Here is a 22,859-nt window from a genome sequence, read left to right as displayed (position 1 = left end):
TAAATTGACAATGTTAATGAGTGAATGAAACTGCAAATAGAGAACTTCTGAAAAAACGGCAATAGGATCTGGGCATGGTCTCCTTGGGAAGAAAGATGAATATGACCTCAGAAGGTCTACACTTTAAAAGGATTTCAATTTCTGTAAACTCAAAGGCGCTGAGTCCTGCTTCTGCTTTCACACGGTTGACACTATCACGCTAGCTGTACAACGGTTCCGATGTTCAGTTCCACGTCAGAGGGTGGCTCCCACCTCCCAGATAGACACAGGCGGCCAGTGCCACCCCAAAGGAACAGGACTAACCGACGAGTCACAGGGTCCTGCTAGAAGGTGGCAGCGCAAGGACAACCGGTGCTTTCACTGGCAAACCTTTTCCAACTACTTCGCGGTGTGGCCGAGCAGATGGGACAGTGAGGAGGCTCCACACCTGGAACTCTACCCACAATATTGAACAAACTCTCGCCATCCATATTCTTGCCACCAACAAGTATTTAAAAAAATTCTCACTGGAGAGTATGTTTATGGATTTTAGAGAGAGAGGAACATGGATTGGTCGCCTCCAGGAGGTGCCCGACGGGGGATGGAACCATAACCTAGGCATGAGCCCTGACCGCAACCTTTTTGTTGTACCGGCCACTCTGCAACCAACTAGGCCACCCCACCAGGGCCTGCCTACAGCTTTTTTAAAGGTAAGTCTTTAGCTTTCACTGGAGCCAACCTTCTTATCCCCGCCCCCAAATGTCCTTCTGAGGACACCCGTGACCTTTCTGGGAATGGGGAAGAGGAACACCTACAAGTCACCACTCTTCGGCCCGGTGGTAAACTAGCTTTTCCACCTGAGATTCCAGCGGTCTCACCTGCCCACCAGACGCCGCGCCTCCCTAGGACGCTGCCACCACCGCGACGCAGAGGCCAAGCTTCACGCAGCCATGCGCCCCTCACTGGTGCTAGGAGACGGAGCTTACCTAGCACAGCGATTGTTGCCGGTTTCGCGCTACATTTCACTCTCCGGGTTTTAGATAAGTTCCCGGCCGGCCGTGGAAGCAGAGGCCTTGGCCGGAAGGAATACAGGACGGGTTTTTTAGCGTAACTCTCCGAGGACAGGGTTTATTCGGCATCAATCTCAGTAAATTGTTGAAATTAAAAAATCTAAATAATACACGAGACTGACACAGTACCTTCTTTATGATATGTGTTTTAGAAGCACTTACCCATAATAAAAAAATAAAGGTTTCCAGTGTCTCTGGCCTCCCAGATCTGACCAATCACAAAGCTGATTCTGTCGTTCGGCGCCAATTCCCCTCCTTTTATGGCTGACGTGAAAACCAGGAGAAAAGGACTACCACCACTACTCCGGATTGGGTTGGAAAGCGGGCATGCGCAGTGCGAGTGATCGCACTTACAGCCTCTTCTACCCTCGCTCCCTATCGGAAGTTTTGCTACTTAGCTGTAGGACAAAACTTTTATCTCCTCTACCGTTCTAAGGAATTATTGAGGAAGTTATATTTATGGGTATTTTAAAGTTTATCCGACATTGTAAAAGCCACCTTTACTTTCAAACCTATCTTTTATATAATTTTCCCAATCGAAGATTACGAAGAATGTTTACATCCTTGTACATCCAGTATCAAGAAACACTCTACTGTAGAAGTGTTGCGTTCTATTTTTCTTTCAATTATCTCCTCTGTTAAACACTGTAAGTAACCGTGATTCATCACCTGCCAATCGTATCCACTGCGTTCTCGGACGCTGAATAGCCCGCCTTTGCCGCCATTTTTGCTTTGGTCCCTTCTTGAAGGACGCAAGATCGTGGGTAGAGGCCATTTTTCTTTTGGGCAGAGTTGTGGCGATATCCAGGCTCCTTGACTGGTGTTCTGTCGCCATCTTAAGTTTTGGTAGTAGCTTCAAGCTGGCTTCAAACCTTGAGAGGCGCTGTCCAAGTTACGTTTTGTTTGAGCGCTGGCAGCATTACTGAGCGCGCGGAGAGACGCTGGGAAGGGCAAAGTGAACCTCAAGTATGAATTTCCAAAGCTTTTGAGGTGATTTATTCTGATTTTCCACAACTAGATACTACTACACCAGTGACCCTGGACACTAACAAAACAAATAAAAGCCCGAACCCAAACTCTGCCACCACCATAGGTAAGAACGTGGAAATCCTGACAACTTAAGATGTTCCTTCACTTGAACTGAATTGTTTGCCCGTCTCTCCCCTTGTTTGTTTGTTTTCCCTTTTGGTTTTTGAGCCTTTGCTGAATCCTCCTTGTACTCCCACCTCTTCATTGTCTTCGAAGAACTAAAAAGGCGTTAAACATAAGGGTACGGGAAGTCTGAGCTTTAACGTTTTACAGTTACTTTTTTTTTAAGGACAAAATGGAATACGAGTGAGTCGGTTATTAGTATTAAACATCTATATACTCATATTTAGCCCCCTTTGCAAACGTTTTTGGGTTGCGATGTAAATACAGGTTGTTTGTATGTATTCATTCATTTATTCAATTACATTTATTGAATATCTAATGTGTTGCAGACCATAAGAATGCTGTAGTAAATTGAAAAAACTCTTTCATGAAATTTACGTTCTATCAACCTTAACAACTACTAGGTTGGTGCAAGTAATAGTACAGGTATACCTCAGATATATTGAGGGTTTGGCTTCAAACCACCGTAATCATGTAGGTCGTCAGGAAAAAAATGCAAGTTGTAATCATTTTGCTGTCGAGGGTCTTGCTTTCCATTTGTAAAAACAACAATAACAACAAAACAAAAACAAACAAAAAACCGCAGTACCTGTGACGTGCAGTAAAGCTCAGTGCAATAAAATGAGGTATGTCTATATTCTGTGGTGCTTAGCACTGCTAGACGATACAGGTATTTAAGTATGCACTTGCTCCGTCTACTTTCCCCCACAACCTGCCACTTTTTTTCCCCCTTTTGACACGTGTATCCTGGAACCTATACATAACCATAATTGTAGTTAGTTAGGGACTCGCTGTCTAAAAGTTGTCTGCCTACCAGCAGCATTGATGTCAGTTGGGTAATTGATAGAAATGCAGTCTTAGACCCCATCCTAAGAATCACTGAGTCAGAATCCTCTTGAAGAAGTCCATCCTAAAGAGTAGTGGGCACTCATTCAGGGCGCTGACTAAAGATAAAGATGGTCTCTTTTCCATTTGTGCTGCTTAAACAGTTCACAATATATCGTCAGTTAATTACGTGTTTTAAATGCAGGGGACATATGGCACATTTTTCAGTGCTTTTTTGGATGTCAAGATGCCAATTTAGCATTCTAAAAAGTTGAAGAGAATTTCTTAGTCTGAAGAGAATTTGTTTTGTAACTTCTGTTATGACAACACCTGTGCGTATATTTTTACTTTTAATTTGTTAAATGTTGAACTCAAAAACCTGCATGTGTTCAGCAGTTCCATATTGATTTGGAAAGCCTTGGGCCATGGTTTACCAGAGCTTTTTGTGGCACCTTGCCTTCTTCTGTCTTCCTTTAGTGAGAAATCTGAATCTGACTTATCTTGGAGTTCTTAATATTGCTACTCATGAAAATCACATGGAGAGCTTAAAAAAAAAGCTCCAGCCCAGTATCAGCAGAGGTTGAAATCTGTGAATGGAATTAAGAAATCAGCAAGATATTAGAGAAACTGCAAAGGACTTTTTTACATTTTCCATATTGTTGTATGTTGAATTTGAAGACATTTAAGAGAATTGGACTGGGAATGTGGTGAATCAGTATTCAATTAACTTGCATTTACTTAGTCTATGTCCTAAGCAAGTTGTCCAGCCTTTCTGTCTCTGTCTCCATCTATTAATTGGGAAAAGAAAAATGAAGACCCTGTTGCTTTTGATTTAGCTTCATATGAGTGTTACACAATATAGTGAATATTTATATCCTATGAATATGCAGAAGGACAGCATTATATAAGTGCAATGTTCTTTGCTTCTGTTTTTCATATACAGGCATACCTTGTTTTATTGAGGTTCATGTAATTGGTCTTTATACTGTTGCTTTTTTTACAAATGGAAGACAAAATTTTCCACCAGCAAAAAAATCATGACTTGATTTATTGCAGTACATGCTTATTTTGGTGGTCTGGAATTTGACCTGCATTATCTTCGAGCTGTACCTGTCCCAGGCCAAGAAGATGCTTGTTTTTGTTTGTTTTTTTCTTTAGATTTTATTTATTTACTTTGGGGGGGGGTGAAAAGGAGAGAAACATCTACATGCAAGGAATACATCGATTAGTTGCCTCTTGTAGGCCTCCAGCTTGGTACCTGGCCTGTAACCCAAGCATGTGCCATGACTGGGAATCAGACGAACAGGCGACCTTTCATTTTGCAGGCTGGCACTCAGACCACTAAGCCACACGAGCCAGCACAAAGATGTACTTTTTTAATGGTCTTTTTCTTTTAAACAACTTTATTGAGGTATAATTGTCATACAATAAACTGCACATATTTAAAGTGTGCAATTTGATGTGTTTTAGATGTATACACCAGTGAAAACTATCAGTACAATAAAAATAACTTATCCATCACCACCAGAAGTTTCCTCTTGTCCTTTGTAATCCCTTAGCCACTGTCGTTTAGCCAACCACTAATCTGATTTCTGTCACTCTAGATAAGTTTACCAGTCCTAGGATTTTATCTGATGGAATCTTACTGTAGGAGTTGGATTTTTGGAGGGGGTGGTATGGGTGGTGGTGGAGGATCCTATCTCGCTTGTAATTGAGAGCCATCTTTGATTTTGTAAGTATCAACAGTTTGTTGCTTTTTAATCACTCAGCAGTATTTCACTGCATGGAAATAAAGTGATTTATTTTACCGTCACCAGTGGAAGGGCATTTGGGTTGTTTTTATTTTCACAGTGTTCATTTCACATTGCCTTGTTTTTCTCCAGTTTATTTGACTTAGGAAAAAAAAAAGATTCATTACTCAGTGGCCAGACCTTCTACATACAGTGAAACCAGGAGGTGACAGTTGTATTGGGACTTTACCATTGCCATTGTGCAGTTTATGAATTGTTTTCTGAGTAAAACGTCATAGCTTTTTAAAAATGCAAAATGTATGCACTGACTCTTTAGTGGATTATCTGTTGATGAGTACATGTCTAGTTATTTTAAGCTTTATTAAATATTTAAAGTCTACTATTTATATATTACTTTTTAGGGATTGAGAATAGTAACTCATGCATGTTAGGTAACCTACTCATTAAGCAGTAAAGTTGAGATCTATGAGGTCAATCCTAAAATGTCATAAAACTCCCTTTTGTCCATAAATGGAGAGTACCACTCATATCTAATGTTGATGTAGGTACATTTCCAAAGTTTTTTTGCTTCTATTTTAGCAAAGCAGTGCCTCATGTTTATTATGGTATTGACATTTTGTGCCTGAGTAAATCAGAGCCAGTAACTAAAATTGAATATGCCTTATATTAATCATAGGATAATATATAGATATTGCAGTTACAGCATTTAAAAATTCACTTTGGTCATTATTTTGATTTATTCTCAAGATAGAAAAAAATGGATTTTTTTGTTTTGTAGCTTTAAAAATACTTTTACTTTACATGTGGTAGAAGTTACTCTTAGGTGTAAATTTCGTGAGTTTTGACCAATGCATTGATCATGTGACCATCATCTCAACCAGGATGCAGAACAGTTACAATTCCCTTCTGCTACCCCTTTGTGGTGATCCTTCACCACTCCACACGTGGCAGTCAACACCTCTATAGTTTTTGCATTGAAATGATTAGATTTTAAGATGATTGCATTAGTGATTATCAGAAGTTTTTTTTACTGTGGTGAAGGCTGGAAACAGTGGTTATCAGAGTGGGACTGATGATATCTTGTCTTGTGCCCTCCATCTTTATAATGATTATGGTTAACAGAGACTGAGCATTCACTGTGGCACAGGCACTGCGCCAAATATTACATATCTGATCTCACGTCGTCCTCATGGGACCCTTGGGATAGACACTCATAATCATTGTAGATTGAAAACCAGACCAAAAAACAGAGACAGGAGTTGACTAGCCTTACGGAGGTCACGTGAAGAGGCAGATTTTGAACACGTGTGTTTTACTAGGACCTGAGGACTTGACTGCTCCACGTGGTAGTGCATATGTCTGTTTCTGACAAAGTATTGTCTTGGCCAGAAAAGTTTGTTTAGTTTTTTTCCGTACAATGGCTGTCCTTTAGTAGTGCTTAGTTGTCTTTAACTTCATTTGAAACTATTTTGTTAGATCGTATTGTGACAACTGTCATACCAGTGTGCATTTTTTAAAAACTTCTCAAAATTAGTGAATTTTTGTACAGCCACTTTAATATTGAAGGTGGAAGAAAATATGCAACACTTTCAGCTTGTTATGCTTTATTATTTCAAGAAAGGTAAAAATGCAATGAAACACAAAAAAAGATGTGTGCAGTGTATGGAGAAGGTGTTGTGACTGATCAGGTATGTCAAAAGTGGTTTGCGAAGTTTCTTGGTACTATTGATGTTTTGGCCAAATAATTGTTTGTTGTGGAGCTGATGCACTGGAAGATGTTTAGCAGCACCCCTGGCCTCTACCCACTAGAAGGCAATAGCAGGGAAGAGCCGACATACTCAAAATATTCAAATCAATAAAGTTATTGGTGAAAATTTAAAATGTGCCTTTTATTTTATGGAAAAAAATAAATGGACTTTTTGGCCAACCCAGTATTAAAAATTAGACATTGTCTGTTACTGTAGCATCCTCTACAGCACTGGGTGGGTTTTGTTTGTGGGCACAGTGGGAAGGGGAGAGAGAGCCATTCGATAAGTCTACTGACTGGATTAAGGTTATAGAGTGACTAAAAGAACTGTTGAATGGAATTAATCATAGTATAGAGGAATTCAGTATTAGACCACCATTTACAGATGCAGAAAAGAAAAAAGAGTCCTAATTTTTTTTGCCACTTTGCATTATTCTCCTCCCATTGTTGGAGCTTCCCTATCTGTTTTATTTTGTTTTTCTTTTTTTTATAAACTGATTTTGGCTTTCAAAATTACCATATGAATAATAGGAAAAGTTGATTCTTTTTTACACTGAAGTTGCCTTTTCAAACTTTATCTAGGCTGTCGCCAGCAAGACTTTTGCTCATTTGTCATTTTCCTTGGTATTTTGTTAAAGTTTGTGATTTCTTCCTTGATACTTTTTTTTGTGTGTGTCTGATAAATTTGAGAGAAGGGGACAGGGAACGAAACGATTTCTCATTCTTGAATTATAGTTGTTCCTTCAGAAGTTCTAGACTTCTGTTGTTTTCAGTTTTGCTCCCATAGCTAATGAAAGATTTTTTAAGATGATAGGAGGAGATACGATAATTTTCTTGATAAAATTTGAAATTCAGGGATTAGAAACCTAAAGTTATTTTCTGGTCTTTTTAATCTGGAGTGGTTGTATTGGCTGGTGACACAAGTCAGCAATGCTAAAACGAAGACAAATGTGAATTTCAGAGTGCCTTGGATTTTCCCACAGAATAATCTAGGAGGTCATTGACTTTCTTTATTAGAGTTTATCTCTGCTTTGTATTTAAATGACAGGGCAGTCTTGTGATATTGTTTAATCTATTTCCACTCCCTCCCCAAATTAATTTTCTTAAGGATCTTAAGGTCTTTCCCTTTCTACTAAAGACACACACACACATGTATTTTTGCTGGGGTCATACGCTATCAAAGTCCTCTCTGTGAAAGAATGCCTGTTTTTAGGCCAGAGAAAGTACGTTCAGGGATGAAAAATAGATAATGAGACAGTATTTGTAAGATTTATAAAATACTTTAACTTGTTGGCATACTTATGCAAATTATGTGCTTTTAGATATTTGGAAAATTGACCTTTTTGGAGATTGTCCTGATATTTTGAAGAACGTGATAAAATCAACATTCCACTGAACTTATTCTTGAACTGGCTGGTCCGATATCGAGGCTGTTTAACCTTTATCTTTTATACCCCTGGCAGGAAGCGCGTTGCTCCCTCCTGAAAGCAGCTTTCAGGGCCTAGCCAAGTAAAATTTTAAGATGCCTACTTGCTTTTTTTGTGTGTGTGAACGTTTATTTTTTTAGTGATCAGTAAGGCAAGTCTAGAAAAACCTCAGGATGTTCCCAGGTTTAAACCTTAATGCAGAGGCTGCTAATATCTTTTCTATTCAGATGAATGTTAGAATGCCAGTATTGTATTTTATTTCATTTTAAAGATTTTATTTATTTATTTTTAGAGAGGGGAAGGGAGGAAGGGAGGGAGAGAAATATGTGTGGTTGCCCCTAGAATGCTCCCTACTGGGGACCTGGCCTGTAACCCAGGCGTGTGCCCTGACTGGGAATCAAACTGGTGACCCTTTGGTTCACAGTGTGGCACTCAGTCCACTGAGTCACACTAGCCTGGGCAGAATGCCAGTGTTTTAAAGTCAAAAGAAATTACATACTGAAAAACTCACATGTGTGGCCTAAACTTAATCCACACCTCTGATCGGTTGCCCATTATTGTCAGTACAAGTCACTTTGATCTCTGTTTACATATTTATATGTGCTATAAGTCTCTCAACTTTGGCTTCACGATACCTGTAGCTGAAGTGTTATTTATGTATTGAAATAGGTCCAGTGCTTTGACTTCCTTTAGAATCACCTAATGTAGAATTTGGGATTTGGGGACAGTAAAGATGCATTAGATAAATAGGTATATATCTAAAAAAGTAATAACATAGTCTGTAGCTGCCGATTTAGTGACAGCTACAGAATCAAGTCAGCAAACTTTTGATGCAGACCTGTGCCATGTAGCATGTATTAAAGAAGACAAGAATGGAACTCAGGAACCTTAAGCTCCTCTTAGGCAGGGGAGAGAGATGGAAGACCCAGTTATCTGTAATTTGGTGAACTAAGTGTGAGAGTAGAGGTGGTGTTAAGATGCAGGTGTGACTTGGAGAAGGGCTCCATTCATTCTGGAGATTCATGGGTAGCTCCAGGGAACAGGTGGCATCCGTGTTGGGTTTCAGAGGATAACTTGCTTTAGGAGAGAGGACATCTTGTAGTACAGCATGCCTGGATGAAGGTGGGGCAAGCTGGACCGGCATATTCAAGAACAGGGTTCAAAGCTTGGCAGTGTGGATGCACTGAAACTGTGAAGTGGCCTGAACTGTGAGATGAAGGCATGGGCAGGGGCTGCCTGAGGGCCTGTGGTGACCCCAGTGAGGAGTTTTGAGTAGGAGACTCCTGCTTCAGTACCTATAGTGATGGTTTTGGGGATAGAGAAGTACAAGGGTGGTGGAGACAGGAGGTACTTCAAGAGGATATGGTTGTGGAGGAACCTGTAGGATAACTAGATCTTTGGGGTCTGGGACCGCCTAGCAGATGATTTTGCCTTCCTGTGGGCAGTCTGTTGTTGTCATCTGTTCCCTCTCAGATGACAGCTGTGTGCATGCAGTAAGAGAAGAGAGCAGAGTGCGTTGTCCTCAGATTCCCTGGTAAATGATCTTTCTGTATTTAGACTTCATGCTTCCCAGCTTTTATAAAAGAATGGTGACAGACATGCCCCCCTCCTCCCCAAAGGATGTAAGAGACTCATGGTTAGAGGTAGCACAGTGTTTGTCAAGGCATATATCATAGAAGGGATCAGTAAACTACCCCCACCACCTTGCCAGAGGCCTGACTGGGAGGCAGAGGTACCTTGCTCTGGGCCCTGTCTTTGCCTATTTTTTTATTGGAGTGTTTTATTTTGCATAGTCATCCATTTCTGGTTATATATCTTATAAATATGTTCTCCTAGTTTGTGACTCCCTTTTCATTTCTTTCTGTGTATTTTGATGAACAGAATTTTTATATTTTTAAGCTTTTTATTTTGAAATAATAAAGATTCACAGGAAGTTGGCAAAAAAGGAAAATCCTGTCTAACCTTACTCAGTTTGTTTCCTCCAGTAGTGACATCTTGCATAACTTAGTGCAAATAGTAAAACCAGATAACTGACGTACAATCCAGAGAGCTTACTACATTTAACCAGTTTTGCATATATTCATTTAGTTCTGTGTAATTTTATCACATGTGTCTATTCATGTAACCAACACCACAGTCACAGTATAGAATTCCATCACCACAGTTTCCTTTCTGCTCCCTCTTTTTTTCAATATTTTATTTATTTATTTTTAGAGAGAGGGAAGGGAAGGAGAAAGACTGGAAGAGAAACATCAGTTGCCTCTCATGTGTCCCCTACTGGGGACCTGCCCTGCAACCCAGGCATCTGCCCTGATTGGGAATCGAACCAGTGACCCTTTGCTTCACAGGCCCATGCTCAATCCACTGAGCTACACCAGCCAAGGCTCCTTCCTACTCCCGCTTATAGCCACATACTCTCCTCCATCTCTGATCCCTGGCAACCACTAATCGGTTCTTCACTTCTGTGCTTTTGTTTTTCAAGAATATTATATAATGCAATCATACATTATATAATCTTTTCACTTTGTCTTCTTTTCATTCTGTATAATTTTCTTGAGATCCATTCAAGTTGTTGCATGTATCATTCTATTTTTTTGCTGAGTAATATCCTGTGGTATGGATATACCACAGTCTGTTTAACCCTTCACCCATGAGAAGACATCTGGATTGTTTCTAGTTTTTGGCTATTATCAATAACATTGCTATGAACATTTGTGAATAGATTTTTATGTGAGCCTAGGTTTTTGTTTCTTTGGGATAAATTCCTAGGAGTGAAATATTTGGGTCACATGGTAAGTACATGTGTAGTTTTTTTGGAAACTGCCAATCTCTTTCCAGAGTGACTGTACCACTTTTACTGTCCCACCAGCAATGCGTGAGAAATCTATCATCTCTACATCCTTACCATGTGGTGTTATCAGTCTTTATTTGCCATTCTGGTAGGGGTGTATTGGTAGCTCATTGTGGTCTTATTTTGCATTTCCTTGATGGCAAATAATTTTGAATATGTGTTTTCATATGTTGAGTTTATCATCTGTATGGCCCCTTTGGTGGGATATCTGTTCATGTTTTTTGCTCATTTTCTGACTGGATTGTTGGGTTTTGAGAGTACTTTATATGATCTAGTTTGTATATGCTTTGTTGGATATTTGGACTGCAAATATTTCCTTCTTGTCTGTAGAGAAGTTTTAATTTTCATATAACCGGATCTACCATTCTTTCTCTTTGTGGTTTGAAATTTTTTATTTTAACCTAGTTAAAAAACTTCTTACTGCCCTGACTGGTGTCGCTCGGTGGATTGAGCACTGGACTGCGAACTGAAGGGTCGCCAGTTCCATTCCCAGTCAGGACCCATGCCTGGGTTGCAGGCCAGGTCCCCAGTGGGGATACTTGAGAGGCAACCACACATTGATGTTTCTCTCCCTCTCTTTTTCCCTCCTTTCTCCTCTGTCTAGAAAGGATAAATAAAATCTTTTTTAAAAAGCCAAACTTCTTCTTTACCCTGAATTCATGAAAATATTTTTGAAAAGATTCTAGTTTTCTACATTTGAGTTTCTGTTTAGCCCATCTGTAATTGATTTTTGTACTGTGTAAAATAGTGATCCAATTTTATTTTTTTCCAAGTGGATAAACACTTGTCGGACCACAGCTAATTGAATAAATTTCTCTTTATTTTCTACTGATCTGCAGTGCTGCCTCTGTCATCCATTTTCACAAATGCATGGGTTTGTTTGTATCTATGTAATCTGTCTCTTTGGCCTGTTTGTTTATCCCTTTGCCAGTGTAGTATTTTATTTACTGTCTCATGGTAGTAGTTTTGCTAAGTCTTTTTTGCTCTTCCTCAGATTCCTCATTCAAGGTTGTGGTCAGAATTAAGTTAAGTTTGGAGATCAACTTGAGGACTTCTTGCACATATCTTGCTAAACTAATTCCTAAATATTTTACCTGTGTGGCATGATATTTTAATGTCTACATTTTCTACCTGTTTCAGAGAAATTGATTTTAAGTTTCACCGTAAGGCACGTTTGCTACATTTTTAGTAACTGCTTTATTTAGATTAGGAAATATCTTTCTATTCTCATATTTCTAATTTGTTTTTATTTTTATCTACCTTTATTAAAATGATCATGTGCTTTTTTTCTAATTCAATTTTTTAATGTGATTTTTCTAATGTTAAACCAACTTTGCACTCTTTAGATAATGCTCACTTGTTTCTGGTATTTTTTTTATATGTTGTTGGATTCAGATTACGTCTTTTTGTTTAGGATTCTTGCTTCTGTGTTCATGTATAGAATTGGCTGTGATTTTCTTTTCTTATACTGCCCTTATCTGGCTTTGCTAACGGGGCTTCAAAAAATGAGTCGGGAGAGGGTTTTTTCTCTTACTCTCTTCTCTGGAAGAATTTGTATATTAGCATTATTTGTTTCTTGAACTGCAGTTGGATTTGGGGTCAGAGAGGTTTAGAAATGGAGGACATCTTAAAGGTCAACCTTTCATTGTTGTTTTATTTTATTTATTTTTTTTAATTTTAATTTTTTATTGATTATGCTGTTACAGTTGTTCTATTCCCCCTTTCATTCCCCTCCACCCTACCCCCCATCCCCACCATTACCCCCCTTTAGTTTATGACCATGTGTCTCAAGTCCTTTAGATTCTATATTTCCCATACTATTCTTGCCCCCCCCTTCTATTTTCTATCTACTGTCTATGCTACTTATTTTCTGTACCTTCTCCTCCCTTCTCCTCCTCCCACTCCCCTGTTGCTAACCCTCCTTGAGATCTTCATTTCTATGTTTCCACTCCTGATCTAGCTGTCCTTTTAGTTTGCTTTCGTTTTAGGTGTGGTTGTTAATAACTGTGAGTTTGTTGTACTTTCACTGTTCATGTTTCTTTAACTTCTTTTTCTTAAATAAGTCCCTGTAACATTTCATATAATAAGGGCTTGGTGATGATGAACTCCTTGAATTTGATCTTATCTGAGAAGCACCTTATCTGTCCTTCCATTCTAAATGAAAGTTTTGCTGGATAGAGCAATCTTGGTTGTAGGTCTTTGGATTTCATGACTTGGAATACCTCTTTCCAGCCCCTTCTTGCCTGTAAGGTCTCATTTAAGAAATCTGCTGACAGTCTGATGGGGACTCCTTTGTAGGTGACTGTCCCCTTAGCTCTTGCTGCTTCTAGGATTCTCTCCATTTTAATCCTGGCTAATGTAATGATGATGTGCCTTGGTGTGTTCCTTCTTGGGTCCAACTTCTTTGGGACTCTCTGAGCTTCCTGGATTTCCTGGAAGTCTATTTCCTTTGCCAGATTGGGGAAATTCATTGTTGTTTTAATGAGAAAGAAAGAATTAAATGCTGAGGTCCAAATCCAGAGGGCACTTTCCACGGCACTAGGACCCAGCGATTTCATTGTTAAAGAAATCCTAATCCTGAAGTAAAGCAGACAATGTTTTTATTTTCTAAGACAGAGGGCCCAGTGCCTTCACACTGAAGCTCATGCAAACCTGTGTAAGAGAGGCTTGGAAAACAACCCATTAAACTGACAAAACAGTCTCTTCGGTTTCTAGACCTATATGATTAAGTTGAAGAACTAGGAAAGAGCACCCAGAAGAGAGACTGACAGCAACCTCACAGGCTCCGAAATGGAGCAGCTCTGTGTACGAACCACAAGTTTAGAGGGTTGTTAAGATGTATGTTGCCCACTGTGATGATGGATGATCATTTTCATCTGGAATATCAAATAAATGTTCAACATATGGCATATTTATGAAAATCAGTAGTCAATGTATGTTTGGAATTTTTTTCTAAAAACAGCAAAGATAAATGGTTGAGTGTATAAATGACTCAGCTCCTATTATCTGGAGTATTTCTTCATCCAAAAAATATTTCTGGAGCACCCTGTAGTGTTAAGCACTGCTCCAAGGGCTTTTTACCATCGAGAACCCACTCTTTCCACCATAGGTTAGTGTAATTTTATCATATTTGGGGCTTAGCACATTGGTTCCTTTCATTTCAGATTTTCATTCACCACATAGTTCATTTCCACCACCTGTGCCTAATGCTGTACTGAAACAAAGGAAATGTGCCTTCTTTACATAAAATGCCTTCAGCAAGTATGCAGGCCCAAAGTCTATGCAACTGCCTGTCCGGGTATGTTATAGGCTTTATCTTGGTAGACTTTATTTTTTGTTTATGAAGAAGTGTGCCATGTCACATAGCACAGTGGTAAATTAAATTAATTCAAATCACATTTTCCTTAGCTATAGATCCCCACCCCCACCCAACTCTGTCTCTTTGGTTAGCAGGAGAGAACCACTACTCATGTAGCTTTACTCGAAGTCATAATCTGTGTTGGGAACTTGTGATTTGGCAGGGGGCTGAGGGAGGAAGGGCACATCTGTCTGAAAGCCCAGTTAACAATTGACCTTGGCAGTGCTGCGGGTGACAGGTGGTGCTCATTGCCCTTGGTGAACTGACAAGACTCTTCTCTTATCCTTGGTCCTCAGATGTGAGACCCTGGTCTGGTCCCCCAAGTTCTCACTAGGGGAATAGATGGCAGAACTAGGAGCACATGGTTTTAAGGCCTCTTTTGGTCCTAAAATTGTGATTATTTTGAGGCTCCAGACATTGTCAAAGCAAATTAAAATATATATATACATTGAGAGGCAGAATGCCACATGTCATTTAAAAATGGATTAAAAGTATGTAAAATGTATTATATAGTTCCTTTTTTTCATGCAGCCTATTTTACATTTGCAAACCACAGTATTTTGTATATGATATTTGTTCTAGATTCCCACAGATTCCACTTTTAAATTTGGACTTTGATGATACTTTTTAAATAATTCAGTTCTTGAAAAGCAAATGCAGCTGCTCTTCACCAATAAAAATTAAAAGTAAAAAAAAAAGTATTTAAAAAAAAGAGTCTACTAGCCCTGGCTGGTGTAGCTCAGTAGATTGAGCTCGGGCCTGCAAACCAAATGACCATGGTTCGATTCCCAGTCAGGGCACATGCCTGGGTTGCAGGCCAGTTCCCAGAAGGGGACCCATGAAAGGCAACCATACATTGATATTTCTCTCTCTCTCTCCTTCCCTTCCCGTCTAAAGATAAATAAACAAAAAAATCTTTAAATAATAATTTAAAAAGAGTCTACTAAAACCTTGTTATAGGTCAAAAATGTGACTTTCACTACAGTATAGCTTGTGATCTCTCTACCAGCAGATAAGGTCTGACAGCCTTGCCACAGCCTTCGTTGTTGTCCACCTGTCCCTCAGGAAAAGGGGACATACGGGAAAACCAGTGTAGAATTTGAAACATTGGTATCAAACATGCTTCAGCTTTTGTTGGGCATTTGCTGATAAAACTCTCCCTTTTTTCTGTTTAGCTGAACCATTTCAGTATCCTCAAAGTACCCCCAGTAGGGGACTCCCTTAATTCTTAGCAGAATTTATTTAAGCCCAATTTAATATATTTAAGGGAACTGATTTTATATTTACCAGGCTCAAATAATATAATTTTAAGGATCTATCTAAAGTTTTCAGGACAACCTTCATAAATTGTTTTCAAATACATGTTGCTGATTTTCCAGGAATTTAGTTTTTTGAGTGACACCTGTGTCTAAATGGGCTTGCTTAGGTGAACATCAGTACAATTTTTTCTAAATTATATGCATGACATTATTCAGAAAAATAGAAATGAAGAATTTAAATGATTTAGGGTTTAGATAAAGACATTTTTCTCCATTTAAAGAATTAGAATAAAATGTTATCAGATTTTCAAAAAATCATTGTGTAGGTAATACTAATTGTTAACATTCATCAAGGGCATAGTGTTTATAAGTGATTATACTGGGAGTCTTCATGTGTCATTTTACTTAGTCCTTTCAATAGTTTTGAATTAGATATTACTATCCCTATTCTATCAGTACATAAGTAATCTGGACACATAAATAAGTGCTTTTCTTGTAATAAAACCAAATACTCTAAAACATTATAGTACCCACTAACCACAAGTGTCTGTTGAACATGTGACGTGTCTAGTCCAAGTTGAGATGTCCTGGAAATATAAAATGCACACCTAATTTCAAAGACTTAGTTGAAACACCAAAAATGTAAATATTTTTATATTGATTACATGCTAGAATGATGTTTGATTTATTAGATTAAAGCATTAAAATTAATTTCTTCTCTTTTTCTTTACCTTTTTATCAAATGCAGCGACTAGAAAACTTAAAATTACATCTGTGGCTCACAATGTATTTTTGTTGGACAGTGCTGCTCCAAAAGTATTTGCACACAATTTTAACAGGCAGACAGTTGCATGCACAGGCTTGCAAATAAATTGTCATTCTTCCCACCCTATTCCTTTTTTTATATCAACTCTCTTCAAATTTCTTCAGGTAGGAGGAGAGTTTCACATTTAAGAATTAGTTTTATCACTAAATTACTGTATTTCTGCTCCATTATTACTGTTGTGGTTATTGTTTTTTTATTAGTTTTATGCCTTGCTTCTGAAACGTTCCATTAACATTAAAGGGAGCTTTTGCTCTCTTTACTTGCTCTCCACCACATACATACAAACACACACACATCCCCAATCTTCATGATACTGTTTTAAACATAATATTCTTCAGGTCAAGATTCAGTGTGATCATGAATCAAAATGCTGGTTGTAACTGAACTGTGTATGAGGGACTCTTTATTTTTTATTTTCTGCACAATTTTTGTTTATCCTGGAATCAGTAATTGCCTTGTTATTATTCAGTTGCTTAGTTTTCCATGAAACTCTCCTAATTCAATCTCACATTTTTCACCAGTTGTCTAAAATTCATCTCTATGCATGCAGATACTTTTGAAGATACATCTCTTGGAACCTTGTATCCTGCTCTAATCTGCACCGATGGTTGTGTCCTGGTTGAGCCACCAGGGATGGTCTCATGCAGGGATCTGCGTTCATAAGGTCCTGGGATTTTCTTTGTCTTCAGCCTGTTTCAGCCTTCCTGTTTCCTGTATCTTCCTCTTTCTTGGTTCATTTCCTCATTTTGGTGAAGTACATCTTATGCGTCCTGAGAAAGGGTTCCTGAGTCTTAAATTTTTAAAGATCTTGCAAGTCTAAAAATACCCCTGCTTCATTTTTAAGTGCAGTTAGAGGTTGGAAACAGTTTTCTTCAGAAATTTGCATATATTTGTCTCCAGATGTGCTATAAACAATTTGGGGCCAAATATTCTCTTATCACTCAATCTCTCTTCCTATCCCCCACGTCCCCACCCACAGCTTTTAAAGATTCCTTTTGTCACCATTGCGTGAAATGTAACTGTGCTATATGCCCCAGTATGGATCAGATTCCATCCTAATTTTCATGTGTTGGTCCTCTTATACTGGTTCTTCAATTTTTAATTTAGTCTCTCATATTTTTAATCTTTTTTCTTTTTGCTGAAGTTTCTGAATGACTTACTGAGCCTGATGTTCTAGCTCTTCTATTAAGTTTTTTTAAGTTCAGCTATCATAGTTTTAATTTGTTGTTTTCCAAAAATTCCTTTATTAAAAGGTATTTATTGCTTTATGGGTGCAATATCTCCTGTCTCCCTTATATTAATGGTAGTTTCTTTTTTTTTTTTAAGTTTTCTTTTCCTCGCATAGTCTTGGTTTCAGCCAAATAGTTTTTATTCTCTTTGTTTTGCTTCTTTCATGAAAAATTCTTTCCTTAGATGGCAGGTTATTCCTGATTGTTTACTTGTATTTGACAGTGGACATTAAAAAGATGGAAAAGTTAGTGCTGCACACAGATGTGGAGCTTGTGGGTATAGGCTTCACTTCAGAGCCTTCTCTCTAGGCTTTTTCCTTTGGGGAACACCTGATGTCAATACTTAGAACCTGCCTTTTAGGTTAGTCCAGTTCCCTGAGTGGGAAGGTTTCAGTCTCCTATTTGGAGAGGCTAGGCAGGGTAGAGAAGGTGTATTAGCCAAGATTCTCCCGAGCAACAGAACCAGTAGAATACATGCACACATACACATATCCATATGCGTATTCATATCCATATCCATATACATTTATATGTGGGGGTGTGTGTATACACACACACATAAAATATATATATTATTGGAGTTGTGATAATGGAGGCCAAAAAGTTACATGATTAGCTCTCTGCAAGAGCCAGGAAAGCCAGTGTATAATTCAGTTCAAGTCCAAAAGCCTGAAAACCAGGGGTGTTAATGTGTGAGAGCAGAATGAAGATGGGTGTCCCAACTGAAAGAGATCAACAGTTCACCCTTCTTCCACCTTTTTGTTCTGATGGGTTGTGGTGCCCACCCACATTGGGAGGGGCCATCTGCTCTACACGTTTACCAGTTCAAATGCTAATCTCTCCCCAAAACACCCTCACAGACACACCAGAAATGTTTTACTAGTTATTTGGGTATTCCTTAGCCCAGACCACTTGACTTATAAAATCAGTCATCACAAGGGGCACAGGGGCTAGAGAAGGTATCAGTCAGTTTATAAATATTCCCTTAATTTATCTTTTTTCAGTAAGGTACTCCCCCCACCCTGCAAACATACCTTATGCTTTGCCTTGTGTTTTCTAGACGAGAGATCCTCGTGTCTTACCTTCTCCAGAAAATAATTCTCTCGGCTTCTGCAAGTGTGGGAGAGGTCAGTTGCCTGGCTGGGCACGGTAAAAGGGAGTGAAAGTACTTGATTCTTTTTTGTTACCAAATAGTATTCCACCGTGGGTACATAACCACAAGTAGTTAATCCATTCATCAGTTGATGGACAGTTGGGTTGTTTTCATGTTTTGGTTATTTGAATAATACTGCAGTGAACATTCCTGTATAAATTTTTAAGAAGATTTTATTTATTTATTTTAGAGAGATGGGGAAGGGAGGGAGAAAGAGAGGGGGTAAAACATCAATGTGTGGTTGCCTCTAGCACACCCCATGCTGGGGATATGGCCTGCAACTCAGGCATGTGCCCTGACTGGGAATCAAACTGGTGATGCTTTGGTTCGCAGGCCTGTGCTCAGTCCACTGAGCTACGCCAGCTAGGGCCTTCTGTATAATTTTTTTATATGTATCCGTACATACATATATCCATGTATAGATATATGTTTTTATTTTCTTTGGTACATACCTAAGAATGGAAGTGCTAGATCATATGGCAACTCTATGTTTAACTTTTTAAAGAACTGCCAAACTTTTTCCAAAGTGGCTGCAACACTTTATAATATATTTCTATCAGCTAAGTATGAGAGTTCTAATTTATGTTTACCAACACTTGTTATTGTTGTCTTTTTAATTTTAGCCATCATGATGGATGTTAAGTGGTATATCATTGTGGTTTCATTTGTGTTTCCTTGATGACTAATGATATTTAGCATCTTGTCTTTTGCTTACTGGCCATTTGTATATCTTCTTTGGAGAAATGTCTATTCAGATCCTGTGTCCATTTTTAAATTGGGTTATTTATATTTTTATTGTTGAGTTGTAAGAGTTCTTTGTATATTCTGGACATGAGTCCATTATCAGATATAGGATTTAATAGATATTTTCTCTCATTCTGTGAGTTGTTTTTTCACTTTGTTGGTAATGTCCTTTGAACTATAGAAGTTTTAAATTTTGATGAAATCTGCCGTAACCATTTTTTTATTTTGTCATTGTGCCTTTGGTATTATATTTGAGAAACTGTTGCCTAATGCAAAGTTACAAAAATTTACACCAGTGTTTTCTTCTAAGGGTTTTATAGTGTTAGCCCTTATGTTTAGGTCTTTCATCCATTTTTAGTTAATTTCTGTGTATAGTGTGATGTAGAGGTCCAGCTTTATTCTTTTGCATGTGGATATCCAGTTGTCCTGGTACCGTTTGTTAAAAATCAATCAAATATAATGATAAGGGTCTATTTCAGGACTCTCAATTTTATTCTATTGACTTACATGTCTTTTCTTATGGTAGTACTAAACTGTCTTGATTGCTGTAGCTTTGTAATAAGTTTTCAAATGGAAAAGTATGAAGCATCCAATATTGTTCTTCTTTTCCATATGATTTGGAATACTCCAGATTCCTTGCATTTTCACATGAATTTTAGGATAAGTCTGTCAGTTTTAATAAAGAAGTCAGCTGGTATTTTGCTAGAGATTGTGTTGAATCTTTAGATCCATCTGGGGAGTACTGCTGTCTTAAAAATATTTAGTCTTCCAATCCTTGAACATGGGATGCCTGTCTATTAAGTCTTTAATTTCCGTAATCTTTCATGGCCTTGGTGTACAGATCTTGTTCTTATTTTTAAAAATATTTTTGTAAGCTATTATGTAAAAAGAATTGTTTTCTTAATTTCATTTTAGGATTATTCAAATATAGTTGATTTTTAAAAATATTTTATTTATTTATTTTTAAAGAAGGGGGAAGGGAGGAAGAAAGCAAGGGAGAGAAACAGCCATGTGTAGTTGCTTCTCACACACCCCCAACTGGGAGCCTGTTCTGCAACCCAGGCATGTGCCCTGACTGGGAATCCAACCGGTGGTGACCCGTTTGTTTCCAGGATGGCAGTCAATCCACTGAGCCACACCAGTCAGAACTCGTTGATGTTTTAATAATAATTTATATTTTACAATTTTGCCAAACTTGTTTATTTTAATATTTTATTTTTTTTCTTTAGAATTTTCTACATATAAGAACATGTCAATTGTTAATAGATACAGTTTTACCTCTTCTTTCGCTGTCTGGATGTCTGTTATTTATTTATTTATTCCTCCCTCCCTCCTTTTCTTCCTTTTTGCCTAATGCCCTGGCTAGAACCTCTAACACTGTTGAGTAGAAGTGGCAACAGCAGACATCTCTGTCTTTTACTCATCTTAGTGGGAAAAGCATTCAGTTTTCCACCATTAAGTATGATTTCAGCTATGGATTTTTTTATAGGGTCATTTATCAGGTCAAGGATGTTTGTTCCTAGTGAATTGGATTTTTAAAATCAAAACTGGATTTTGTTGATATTTTTGAATTTGAGATGATCATATGTTTGTATTTTTTTAGTTATTAATATAGTATATTATATTGATTAACTTTCAAATGTTAAACAAACTTTATATCTGAGAGTTAAATCCAACTTGGTGTGTAATACTTTTTATATGTAGTTAAATTTGGTTTGTAGTATTTTGTTGGAGATTTTTGTGTCTTTATTCCATAAAGGATATTGGTACATAATTTTCTTGTGAAGTCTCTATTTGGTAGTGGCATTGGCATAATAGTGTCCTCTAAGAATGATTTGAAAAGTTTTTCTTGTTTGGAGGGTAAAATTGGGTAAAGTTTTTTTTATTGGAAAACAAATATGCAACTTGGAATGGATTTGATGCAAATTGTGACATAAGCAGATTTTTGTTATGTGGCTAAACAAAGTTTAAAGAACAAGTAACAATGAAGGCAAATGGTTCTGGTACAGGGCCAGCAGTACAAAAAAAACAGTGTTTGAGTGTCTGGATGATATACCCATTCTGCAGTTGTGCAACTTTTAAGTACATATTGTTGACTGTCCGTAGTACATGCAGATTTACAATCCCACACTTCAACAACAACGTGCTGATAGTTCCTAAAGAAAACTACTTTACAAAAGGCACAACCCAGGTGTTTTCTCATTTGACCAACCAATCTGAATTTAGATGTGCAGAAGGGCTCAGGTTTATCTAGAGTAAGCCACATGCACCATTTACTTGATCAGTTTTTCTGCAGTGTTTCAGAGCAATAACAGTAAGATAAGGAAAGAAAACATGGAGGCATGAAGTCCTAATTACTATACTTGCATATTTTTTGACAGTAGTGAGAAACCTTTTACGGGTAAGTTATAAACAAAGGAAAGGCAAATAAACAATTTTGTACCAGAAATTTAACACACTCAATTTGCTGTCGTTATTTGTACAAGCTCTTTATAGTTTTCTTGACTATCACCATCAATATGTTTCCCTGATCATTTCATCATCATCTTCATTTACTAACTTCTCTCCAAGGTGTGTTGTTATTCCATGGTGAAGCTCTGCTGCACTGATACTGCTGTTGCCATCCTTATCAAACAAACACATGGAATGCTTCTCTGATTTCTTCTTCATCCTCTATGTGTCTTTCATTTTTCTTGATATCAGAAAGTCCACTTTATTCATTGCATCTTGTAACTGCTTCTAATAGGATTCTGCCCAAGAAACCTCATTGCAATTCCCAATTCCTTTGTTGTTATAGTTCCATTGCCATCCTTCTCAAATAGTGAAAAAGCTTTGAATTCTGCAGTTGGTCAGCCATGCTGCAAGTGTTACTGATCTGTAGTACGTGACCACATAACCACTCAGCTTGCTTGCTCCTCTTGGACTTGAGTAGTTGTTCTTATGCTTTTGTTTATTTAAGAATTTGTGGTCCTGCTCTGGCTGGTGTAGCTCAGTGGATTGAGCATGGGCCTATGAAGCAAAGGGTCGCTGGTTCGATTCCCAGTTAGGGCACATGCCTGGGTTGCAGGCCAGGTCCCCAGGAGGGGACACATGAAAGGCAACCACACATTGATGTTTCTCTCCCACTCTTTCTCCTTCCCTTCCCCTCTCTCTAAAAATAAATAAATAAAATATTTTTTTTAAAAAAGAAGAATTTGTGGTCCTGATTTTAGTGGCCAAGATGGAGGTATAGGTGGAAACACTGTGCCTCCTTGCACAACCAAGTTTAAAGACAATAAAGTTTTAGTAACAAAAGCTCAACCAAAAAAACAGAAAATTGAACTGTACAGAAGTCCAACAACAATGAACCATTCAGCCAGACTGGTAAGAGGGGTGGAGTCAGCAGCTGGCAGAGTGGGTCAGGCATGAAGGATTGGCCTGACGACCCAGGTGAGCAGGAGGCAGTTGGCAGATCCCAGGTGTGGGGTGGCAACGGGTGGACCCAGTGA

At 38.2% G+C, this 22,859-nt stretch overlaps 1 protein-coding gene across 1 annotated transcript in view; it reads left to right on the top strand.

The window, feature by feature from the left end:
* Nucleotides 1-1,181: 1,181 nt before the first annotated feature.
* The window catches only part of SLX4IP (SLX4 interacting protein), a 231,868-nt gene continuing 210,190 nt past the window's right edge, over nt 1,182-22,859 (top strand). The window contains exon 1 of the mRNA XM_053671415.1: nt 1,182-2,142. The gene's annotated coding sequence lies outside the window, so the exon portion shown is untranslated. The remainder of the gene's footprint in view (nt 2,143-22,859) is intronic.

The sequence above is a fragment of the Artibeus jamaicensis genome, unplaced genomic scaffold (genome assembly GCF_021234435.1).
Source record: "Artibeus jamaicensis isolate MK-2021 breed Jamaican fruit bat unplaced genomic scaffold, CSHL_Jam_final contig_685, whole genome shotgun sequence".
NCBI classification, from domain to species: Eukaryota; Metazoa; Chordata; class Mammalia; order Chiroptera; family Phyllostomidae; genus Artibeus; species Artibeus jamaicensis.
The sequence above is the reverse complement of the archived record's forward strand: the minus strand, read 5'-3'. Positions and strand labels throughout refer to the sequence as shown.